The sequence below is a fragment of the Pteropus medius genome, unplaced genomic scaffold, assembly GCF_902729225.1.
Source record: "Pteropus medius unplaced genomic scaffold, Ma_sr-lr_union100, whole genome shotgun sequence".
In the NCBI taxonomy this organism is placed as follows: Eukaryota; Metazoa; Chordata; class Mammalia; order Chiroptera; family Pteropodidae; genus Pteropus; species Pteropus medius.
The window spans coordinates 1498907-1510653 of record NW_024356397.1 but is presented as its reverse complement, the minus strand read 5'-3'; positions in this window follow the sequence as shown (position 1 = coordinate 1510653).

Genomic DNA, 11747 nt, shown 5'->3' with positions numbered 1-11747 from the left:
ACCAGTGTTCAATTATTTTTCTTCAGTGAGCACAGAGCCGCCCAGTGTCCATCTGGCTTGCACCTGCCCCAGCACTCTCTCAAGCTTTATTTTTAAAAATGTAATTATAACTTTAAAATGTAACAATAAAATATTTATATCATCAAATAAGCTTCAGTGTTCAAATTTCCAATTGCCTCAATTTTTTTAGTTTGCTTGTTTAAATCAGAAAACAAATAAGCTCTATACCTTGCAATTAGGTAAGTTTCTTTTTATCTGTAGGCCCCTATGCCATCTCTTAGTTTCACTTTTTTTTACTCATCATAAAATGTACGATTTTAGCTATTTCATTCAATGAATTTTGTATATATCCATGTAATCATCACCCAAAACAGAACCTTCCCATGCCCCCAGAGAATACTCACATCCCTATCCAGTCAACTCCTCAACAAGAGGCAATCGCCTTCTGACTTCTACTCTCATATATTAGTTTGATAACTTCATGTAAATAGAACTCTACAGTATGTACTCCTTTATAAATGGCTTCTTTTGCTGAATATAATGTTTTTAAGACTAATCCATGTTTTGTATGTATCCAATGTACCTTCTTATTTCTCAGTGGTATTCCATGAATGAATACGACATAATTCGTTTATCCATTCACCTGCTGATGGATGTTTGGCTTGCTTCCAGTTTCAGGTTACTACCAATCAGGCTGCTATGAAGATAATAATATAAATCGTTTTGTGTGTAAATTTTTTCATTTCTTTTTTGTAAATACCAAGAAGTTGGGTCATAGAGGTGATATATGCTTCACTTTATAAGAAGCTGCTAAACGTTTTTTCAATGTAGTTTTACCATTTTACTCTCCCACCAGCAATGTATGAGAATTCTAGTTGGACCCACAGGACTTCTCACTAATGTTTGATTTGGCTAGTCCATTTTTTATTTAAGCCATTTTAGTGTAATTTTGATTTGCATTTCTCTGATGATTAATGGCATTGAACACTTTTTCATGTTTATTTACCATTAGTGTATCCTCTTTTATAAAGAATCTATTTAAGTCTTTTGCCCATTTAAAAAATTGAATTGCCTTTTTGTTGTTGATTTGTAGAAATTATATATTTATACATTCTGGTTATGAATCCTTTATCAGATATATGTATTATAATTTTTTTTCCTAGTTTGTGCCTTGCTTGTTTATTTCTTAATGATATCTTTTGATACATATGCTTATTTGCATATTCTTGGGAGGACAGTCAAGAGCTTTGTTCCATAGTTTGTCTTCATAGAAGGACACAAGGTTGCTGGAGAATAAGGAAGGTTAATAGGAAAACTTTCACCCTTTTGTATTTTGTGCTATACCAAATGGTATTTTGAATACTACCTACTCAGAAAAGAAAACAATAAAAATAAAAGAGTTTAGGAGTTAGCCATAGCCTGGGTCCATTATAGGTTTGAGCATTTTAAGCTTTGTAAACATAAAGAAGTTCTTTACCTAAAAATGATTCTCACATATATTGACATCTACTAAAGGATTCTATATTATATCCATTGATCTAGTTTTAGTTCGATGCCATCATGTTTAATTAAGGTAGGTTTAGAGAAATTTCTGCTATCTGGTATGCTGAATCTTCCTTCACTATTTTTCTTTTTTGTATTTTTTTCTTTGATATTCTCAGGAACGTTCTTCATGTGGAGTCTAAGATCATTTGATCCTTTTTTCTTTCTAATCCCTGTTGGCTTCTATTTATGGCCTTGAGGAAATGAAGGGACACATGCCTGAAGTTTGTATCATTAAAAAGTTTGGATTACTTAGACCTTGGGATTGATGCTTGTCATGTAACAAGGGTATGTATCAAGTATTTGCAAGGTCATAGAAATAACTGTGATTGCTTCTTTAAAAAATGGATTTGATAATGTATGTTTATACATAATCTAGTATTGAGTAATACAGTTTAACAGTTTTATTGAGAGATAATTAATATATGTAAACTGTATATATTTAAAGTGTACATTTGATAAGTTTCAAACAGGTATACAACTGTGAAATCATCACTACTATCAAGATGATGACTATATCATTCACCCCAGAAAGTTTCTTCCTGTCTATTTTATAATCTCTTCCTTCCGTCCATCTCCATCCCCAACCCACCATCCTAAGGCAATCACTGATCTATTTTCTGTCTCTTTAGTTTGCATTTTCTAGAATTTTATATCAATTGAATCATACAGTATGTACTCTTTTCTATCTGGTTTCTTTCATTCTGCATAATTATCTTTAGATTCATTCATGTTATTGCATTCATTCCTTTTTATTACTCAGTAATAGTCCATTGTATTATAATTAGTTTATCTATTCACTAGTCTACCAACATTTGCGTTGTTTTCAAATAAAGCCATTACAAAAGAAACTGCTGGGAGCATTTCTGTACAAGTCTTTGTGTGGACGTATGTCTCATTTTTCTTGGGTAAATACCTGGAAGTAAAATGGCTGGATCATATGGTCAATGTACGTTTAATTTTTGAAGAAACTGCCAAATTGTTTTCTGAGGTGGTTGTACCATTATACACTCCCTCTAGCAGTGTATGAGAGTTCCAGTTGTTCTAGCCATTCTTGGCACACTTGATAAGGTAAGTCATTTTAACTTCAGCCATTCTAATAGGTGTGTAATATTATCTCACTGTGGTTTTCACTTGCATTTCTATAATGACTAAGGAGGGTAAGTATATTTTCATGTGCTCATTTACCATCAGTATATCTTCTCTGGTGAAATGTTCATTCAAATCTTTTGCTCCTTTTTAAATTGGGTTGCTGGGGAGCATTTGAGATTTTACTCCCCAGTATATGTCATCAGTTTGGCTCAAATAAACTTATAAAAATTTTTTAAAAAATAAATTGGATTGGTTTTCTTATTTCATTTTGAGTTCTTATATATTCTGGATACATGTCCTTTATGAGATAGTTGATTTGCAAATTTTTTTTCCAGTTCATTTTTGTCTTTTTATATCCTTAATAGTGTCTTTCACAGAGTGAATTTTAATTTTTTTCATTTGGTGTTGATTTCTAATAATTTGAATTTTTTTGGCTTTTATTATAAGCTGGAAAAATATAAATTTGGCTTTGTTAATATAATTATATAGAACCTCTCTACTGATGATGAAATCTATATAATATAGTAATAAAACTGCAATACACAATTGCAGCTAATCCAAGTCTACTTTCAAATAACACTACACTACTTCATGGGTGGTATGAGTTTCTTATAATAACAAAATAATCTTTAATTCCTTGCTCCTGTCTTTTACCATTGTTATCATTTATTTTATTCACATATAAGCATACATAAGCATATATGTGGTATAAACATAAGCATACACAGTCAAATATGTTGTTGCTATTATCACTTTAAACAGTTATGTAAGGTCAATTAAGAATAAAAAAATAAGTTTTAATTTACTTTTACTTATTCTTTCTTCAGTGCTCTTCCTTACTTTATGTAGATCCAAGTTTCTGACCTATGTTATTTTAGTTTTAATTGAATACAATTTATCTGTTTGGTTTTTTTTTCTTTTACAGACCATAGTTTTGGTGTGGTATCTAAAAAATCTTTGCCTATCTGGAAGTCACAGAGATTTTCTCCTATGTTAGAGTATAGAAGTTTTACTAATTTTGGTTTTACATTCAGGTATGTGATTAATTTTGAGTTCAGTTTTGTATGTGATGTGAGGTACATGTTAAATTTCATTTGTATGTAACCTACTGTCATAGAGCTATTTGTTGAAAAGACTATCTTTTCTCCACTGAATTGCCTTTGCAATTTTTTCAGTTTCTTAAAGCAAAAGCCAAGGTAATTGATTTGAGATTTCTTTTCTTTTATAAGTGTTTAGTGCTATAAATTTCCCTCTGAGCACTGCATTAAGTGCTTTCCACAAATTTTGATATGTTTTATTCAGTTCAAAATACTTTGCATCTTCTCTTTTGGTTTCTTCTTTGGCCTGTGGGTGGTTTAGAAGTATGTTCTTTGGTTTCCAAATATTTAGGAGATTTTTCTTGATATTTTTCTATTATGAAGTTCTAATTTAAGCCATTTTGGTCAGAGAATACACTTGGTATGATCTGAATTGTCTTAAATTTACTGAGACTTGTTTTATTGCCCAGAATGTGCTCTATCTTGTAAATGTTTAGTGTGTACTTGAAAAGAAAGTGCATTCTGTTGTTGTTATTCTTATTGTTGGGTAGAATGTTCTATAAATATCAATTAAGTCAACTCATTTAATAGTATTATTCAATCTTCTATGTCCTTACTGACTTTCTACTGGTTCTATCAATTATTGAAAGAGAGGTGATGAAATAATTATAAGTTTTTTCTATTTGATTTTAGTATAGTTCTAGATATAATTAGATATCTATAAATCTCCATGAACACTTAACAGTATAATATTTGCCAGGTTTATTGCTCACTGCATGCTTGTTCTTCCTCTGCTTCATCTTTCTCTATCTTGACTTCTCTGTTCTCTAGCCAAATTTTTCTTGAGTATTTCCTCAGGTGATATATGGGAATCCTTTATAGCTCCAAATATCTTTCTCTTGCACTGACAGGTGAATACTTCTTCAGTTGGGAATGAGATTCCTTGGTAGCAATCCTTTTCTCTCAGTGTTTCCATTTTTATCTTCCAGTGTTGCAGATGAAAAGTCCTGTGCCAATCTGATTTTTTTCCCTTTTAGATAACTTGCTTTTTCTGTCTAGAAATTTGAAAATGTTTTTCTTTAATATGGAATTCAGGAGTTTCATGCTTACGTGTAAGTGTTTTCTTTCTCTCTCTCTCTCTCTCTCTCTTTCTATATGTATGTTCCTGTGCTCTTTAAGTCTGCAAGTTCACATCTTTCTTCAGGTTGGCAAAATATTCTTCTATTTCTAAATTATTGCCTCTCCTTGAAGGAATTAAGAAGTACATATTGGTAGTTACAAAACAGTTACAGGTATGTAAAGTACAACATAAGGAATATAGTTAATAATATTATAATAACTATTGTATGGTGTCAGGTGAGTACTAGACTTATTGGGGGGATCACTTCATAAATTATATAAATGTCTAACCACTATGCTGTACACCTGAAACTGATATAAAATAACATTGAATGTCAAGTGTAATTGAAAAAATTTTTTAAAAGGAGCAGCACTGGATCATAGTGACCCATAATCCTTTCTTGGGCTGTCACTAACAGCTTTGAGTCTGTCATTTTAAAGAATGCAATTTATACTATAATTCTCTAAACTGATATATGTGTTTAGATGTACTCTCTGTGGAGTTCATAATAAAAACAATTAAATTGCAAAAAAAAAATGATTGCCTCTCCTCCATCTGTGTCTTTTCTTTCTTTTGGAACTAACATATTTGAATGTTAAGACTATTGAATCTATTCTCCAAGTCTCATATTTTCCTCATTTCCATCTCTTCATTTTATTTGCTCTGTGCTGCTTTGAAATATTTTTCCACTTGTTCTTCCAAGCCACTAATATGAGTCTCAGCAGTAATCAGACTTCTCTCTTTCAATACATATACTAATTTTCTTGTTGAAAATAATGGTTTTTAGTTCCAGAAAGTTGTGTGTGTGTGTGTGTGTGTGTGTGTGTGTGTGTGTGTGTGTGTGTGTGTGTGTGTGTGTGTGTGTGTGTACAGTACTTGAATCTCTTTAAGTGCTCTTAATATTTTCTTAAGTTGTCATATATCTCTTCAGTGGTTCCTATGCTGTCTGGTAGACAGGAAAACCAGCTATAATGACTTCATCCCTGTAGGGCCAAGGCCCTCTGAGTCACACTCTTCCAATATCCCCATGGTCCTGACCTCTGCTCAGGGGCTATCCAGAGCTGGTCTGCAGGCTCCTGCATGGTGAGAATAAGGAAGCTTCCCATCAGGTCTTGACACCAGGCCTTCCCCTTACCAAACTCCAGCTCATGCCTTCAGGTGCACACCCTACCTGTTGGCCCCAGCAGCAATAAGGCTAAGGAGAGAGACAGATGTTTGAGGATGGGAATGGAAATTCCCTTAGAACAATGGTTCTCAAGCTTGAGCATTCATTAGAATCACCTCCAGGGCTTGTTAATATAGACGGTTGAACCCACTCCAGGAGTTTCTGATTCGTTAGGTCTGGCGTAGGGCCTGAGAATTTGCATTGCTAACCAGTTCCCAAGGAATGCTGATGCTGTGGTCTGGGAACACACTTTGAGAACCACTGCATTAGAATACACCAAATCAAGCCCTCCTTCTTCTTCAAAATTATACCTCTTTTTATGGTAAGGAAATTAATCCCATGTCAGGAAGGCATCCTCTCCTCGTTTTACATTGGGTTCTTCCGCTTGTTTATAGTACTGAGGCTTGTACAGGACTGGGCTCCATCCAGGCCCTCTCCTCTACCCAAGCCCTTGAGGGCGCTTTGCTGCCCTGTCTCCTGGTCTGAGAAGAAGGCACCAGTAGAGGCCAAAGCACCCAGAGCAGGATGTTCTTAGGTGGAGCTGAGTCAGACTGGGAGACTTCTCCTTTGCACAGGCTTTCACCTTATGGTAGCCTTGTTTTACCCCATACCTATAGGGTGGCAGTGGAGCTGCCCGCCCTCCCTCCAGAACTCCCCGGGGTCAGTAGGGATGTGGGGTGGGAAGTGCCTAGAATAGGGGGGTGTGTGTGCAGGCAGGGAGGGCTCTGGGACCACCTTCTTGGCCAGCAAGGGTCTCCTCCTGGACTAGGAACCACCATGTCTTCCTGTCTGGGATCTCTTCTCTGCTGCCTCATCTGAGTCCCCCAAACTCTGCACCCACCTTCTTGCTTCAAACACCTTCCCTTCACTCCTTTGATTTTGTCCAGTCTTCTCTTCAAAACTCCTTGTCTGTCCTGGGATACCTGCCCCACTCTTCTGCAACCCCTCCTGTGCAGTGGTCTTTGACTGCCATAACACCTCATACTCTGCTGTTGAGAGCATCTCCCTCCCATATTACTCCTCCTCTGCTCTGCTCTTTGGAGCTCTCCTCCCAAATCACATGCTCCCTCTAAGATCAGGAACAAGACAAGGCTCTCCACTATTGCCACTGTTATTCAATATAACACTGGAGGTCCTAGCGAGAGCAATCAGTCAAGAGAAAGATATAAAAGGCATCCAAGTAGGAAATGAAGTCAAACTGTCACTTTTTGTGGATGACATGATTCTCTCTATATAAAATCCTAAAGACTCCACGAGAACACTGCTAGAAACAATAAGCACATATAGTAAAGTCTCTGGATACAAAATCAATATTGAAAAATCCATAACATTCCTATACTTTAATAATGAAGTGTCAGAAAAAGAAGTGGAAAAAATAACTCCTTTTGCAATTGCAACTAAAAGAATAAAATACCTAGGAATAAATCTAACAAAACATGTGAAAGATCTATATAATGAAAACTATAAGACTATTAAAAGAAATCGAAGAAGATACAAAGAAATGGAAAGATATTCTATGTTCTTGGATTGGAAGAATCAACATAGATAAAATGACCTTATTATTTAAAGCATTATACAGATTCAATGCAATACCCATCAGAATTCCATTGGCATTTTTTTAAAGAAATAAAACAAAAAATCATCAGATTTGTATGGAAGCACAAAGGACCCTGAATTGCCAAAGCCATTCTGAGAAAAAAGAATGAGGCTGGAGGCATCACTCTGCCTGACTTCAAATTATACTACAAAGCAACAATAATCAAAATAGCATGGTATTGGCAGAAAAACAGACATACAGACCAGTGGAACAGAATCAAGAGTGCAGAAATAAACCCATATTTATATAGGCAAATAATTTTTGACAAAAAAGCCAAAAACATAGTGGAGTGAAGAAAGCCTCTTCAATAAACGGTACTGGGAAAACTGGAAAGCCATCTGCAAAAGAATGAAACTAGACTGTTGTCTGTCACCACATATCAAAATTAACTCAAAATGGATTAAGGACATGGATATAAGACCCAAAACAATAAAGTGCATAGAAGAAAACATAAGAACTAAACTCATGGACCTTAGACTTAAAGAGAATTTTATGAATTTGACCTCAAAGGCAAGGAGAGTAAAGGCAAAAATAAATGAATGGGACTACATCAAACTAAAAAGCTTCTGCACAGCAAAAGAAATCATCAACAAGGTAAAGAGACAACCATCCAAATGGGAAAATATATTTGCAATCAATGCCTCTGATAAGGGCCTAATATCCAAAATATACAAAGAACTCATATAGCTCAATAACAACAAAAAAAACCACAAACAATCCAATCAAAAAATGGGCAGAGGACCTGAACAGACACTTCTCCCAAGACATACAAATGGCCAACAAACATATGAAAAGATGCTCATCACTGCTATTAGGAAAAGGCAAACCAAAACCACAATGAGATACCATCTTACACCTGTTAGAATAGTTGTTATCAACAGGACAAGTAATAACAAATGTTAGAAAGGATGCCGAGAAATAGGAACCCTCATACACTTCTGGTGGGACTGCGAATTGGTATAGCCACTATGGAAAACAGTATGGAGTTTCCTCAAAAAACTAAGAATTGATCTACCGTAAGATCTAGCAATCCCTCTACTGGGTTTGAAAAGATGAAAACTCATATCGAAAAAGATATCTGCACACTGATGTTCATAGCAGCATTATTCACGGTGGCCAGGACATGGAAGCAACCGAAGTGTCCTACGATAGAAGCTGTGGTACATAAATACAATGAAATATTACTCAGCCATAAGAAGAGATTAAATACTGTCATTTGTGACAACATGGATGGACCTCGAGATGATCATGCTAAGCAAAATAAGCAAGACAGAAAACGTTGAAAACTACATGGTATCACTTATATGTGGGATATAAACCTAAAAGCAACAAACAAACAGGACAAACAGAGACTAATGGACATGGACAATAGACTAGTGATTACCAGATGGTAGGAGCAAGGAGGGAGGCAGATGGGTTAAAAGGGGTCAAATATGTGGTGACAGCAAGAAATCTAACAGTAGGCAGTGAATATACAATGCAAAATATATATGGCTTACTGTTGATTTGTACACTTGAAACTTACTGGATTTCGTTATCCAATGTCACTATAATAAATTTTTTTTTAATTAAAAAAAAAAGAATATGGACTTTAAAGTGTAGTGTCTATGTTAATTTCCTGAATTTGATAATTGTACCACTGTCATTTAAGATAATATTCTTGTTCTTGGATAATATGCACTAGAGTATTAAGAGATAAAAGGGCATAATGTATACAACTGACTCTCAAATGGTCCGGAAAAAAATATAGTACATATATAATGATAAAAAAAAAAAGTCAAAATGTGAAAGATTGATTAATTTAAGTAAAGAATATATGGAAATTCTTTGTAACTATTCTTGCAACTTTTCTATAAGTTTCAAATTATTTCAAAATAAAAAGATTTTTTAAAGGTACATAAACAGGAGAGAAATAGTCAAGTGAAGATATAGAATAGATAAAAATAGTTCCAAGTGACAAGTCAAATGCTGACTTTACTGTAGCTTTCTCCCTTCCATCCACTTTTCTAAAAAGGCTCTTACCCTTGACCTCAGGAAGCTGCCACATCCTAAGTGCCTCACTCAGCTTTTAGTTCCCCAGCTCCTGGCCTACCTCCCTGTGAAGGTACCATTTTTCTTCCCCAGGCATTTGGAGGCTGGCCTCTTGAACTCTTTGAGCCCTTAAAACCAAAGAAACCCCATTCCAACACTGCAACCCGCCCAGGTGTTCCCAACATCCTTGGTTCCCTGGGGAAATATAATTTCCCCAGGCCAAGGGCAAGATGGGTAACTTAAGCTGCCTCATCTTTCCCACAAGCAGTAGATTCACAGTGTACAGTTAATAAAAAAAACCCTAACACCCACACCTATGCATTATATATACCTGTCAACAGAAGCAGGCTAGGTCCAATGGGTAAGAGCTGCAGAAAGATGGTCTGAGTTTGGCTTTCATTCCACCATTTAAAAGTTGTGCGACTGACAGCAAGTCAACCAGTACCTTGAGCTCATTAATCATTCACTCAACATTACCCACCTATTAAATATCAGACTCCATTTTAGGAGACAGTGATACAAAATCCCTGCTCCCAGAACTTACATTCTACTTTAGTGAGACAGATAATAAACAACTGAAACATAGTATGCCAGATGCTTATTCACATCATGGAGAAAAAAAAGGGCAGATAAGGGAATGGTAAATCCAAGATTAGAGGGTTAAAATGTAATTTGAAATAGGGTATTTAAGGAAGGCTTCACTAAGGTGATATCTGAACAAAACTCTAAAAGCAATGAGGGAGCAAATCATGTAGATGAATGAACATTAAGGCAAAAAAAGGACAGCAGGTGCAAAGGTCCTGGAGCAAGGATATGCCTAGGTTGAGGGATGACTGCTTAAGCTCTTTGAAGGCAGGGAAAGAAATTACACTGAGCAAGAGCTCAGTAAATATTGATGGGAGATGGGAAGCACGAGAGGGACTGTGATATTCAGAGATTTTCAAGTTGAATTTCAGGAACAGAGGAAAAGTAGCATCAGTGTTATAAAGCTGAAGAAAAATAGGTGATCAACTGATTTTATGTCCTGTCTTTCTGGCTTTCTCTTAAAAATATTTCTCAATTGGAGATAATTCATGGAATTCGAAGATTCTTTTTTTATGTTTGCTTTCTGGCTTTGAATTGAAAATAAGGATTTTTTTTTTTAGTTTGTTTTACTATATTTAAGACATTTTTCAGATATATAAATCTCTTTAAGATTAGGGCTTGGAATTCAAGTTATTAATGCTCTCACAATTTTATATTTGGAAGAAATCAAAATACCACTTATAACAAAAATAATGAGCTTATGGGGGAATTATTTGTAGTTATGAATAGGGCTTTTTTTTCCCTCCAAATGGTCAAGAGATTTGGATGTTCTTTTGCTATGGTTTGGACAGTTTGTATTTACCTCTTCAAATAACTTTGGATGATTTTTATATGACTATGTTATTATTTTCATAAATGGTATTTTTAGGAATTGGAAATAACAAAAAGTTCTGGTAGACTTGCCACTTGTCCTTAATTACTTATGTAACTAAACGCCTCTTTCCCAAATGACTGAGAAGCAATACCAGCCAGGGATTCTAAGCGTAAAATGGATATTTTTTAAAACGGTAGCAATAATAGAAGACATAACAGTGGTTTGGTTGCTGGGTTTTGTTTTTTTTAACTTAGTTTCTATTTAAATTATAAAAAACAAAATTCTTTTTTTTTTTTTTTGGTGAGGATTTTTCAAGAATGATAAGTGGACAAGGCTCTGGTCTCAAGATACAATCAATGCCCATTTGTTTCAATATCACTAAAGTACAGTTAATTTTAGAAAGACTCCACTTTTGGTCTTTTCGCTCCCACTAAAGATTTTTTGGGGAAAAATTTCCCATTTTAGACTCTCATCTGCCTTTTAAAAAAATTAATTTGCATTCTTTCTATTATTTGATTGAAAGGTAACAAATTCTAAAACATACCAAAATAATATAGTTAAAATTTTAACTTTATTATTTTCCTATTATAAAAGTAATGCATATTTATAATATAGTAAAAGGTGGGGCACAAAAGGCATAAAGAAGTTAATTTTTAAATTGTCTATAATCCCATCCTAGGGAAAACTATTAACATTTTGGCATATTTCATCTGTCTTTTCCTCTGTATTTTTGAATGTAGCTCAGATATTACTATATATAAAGC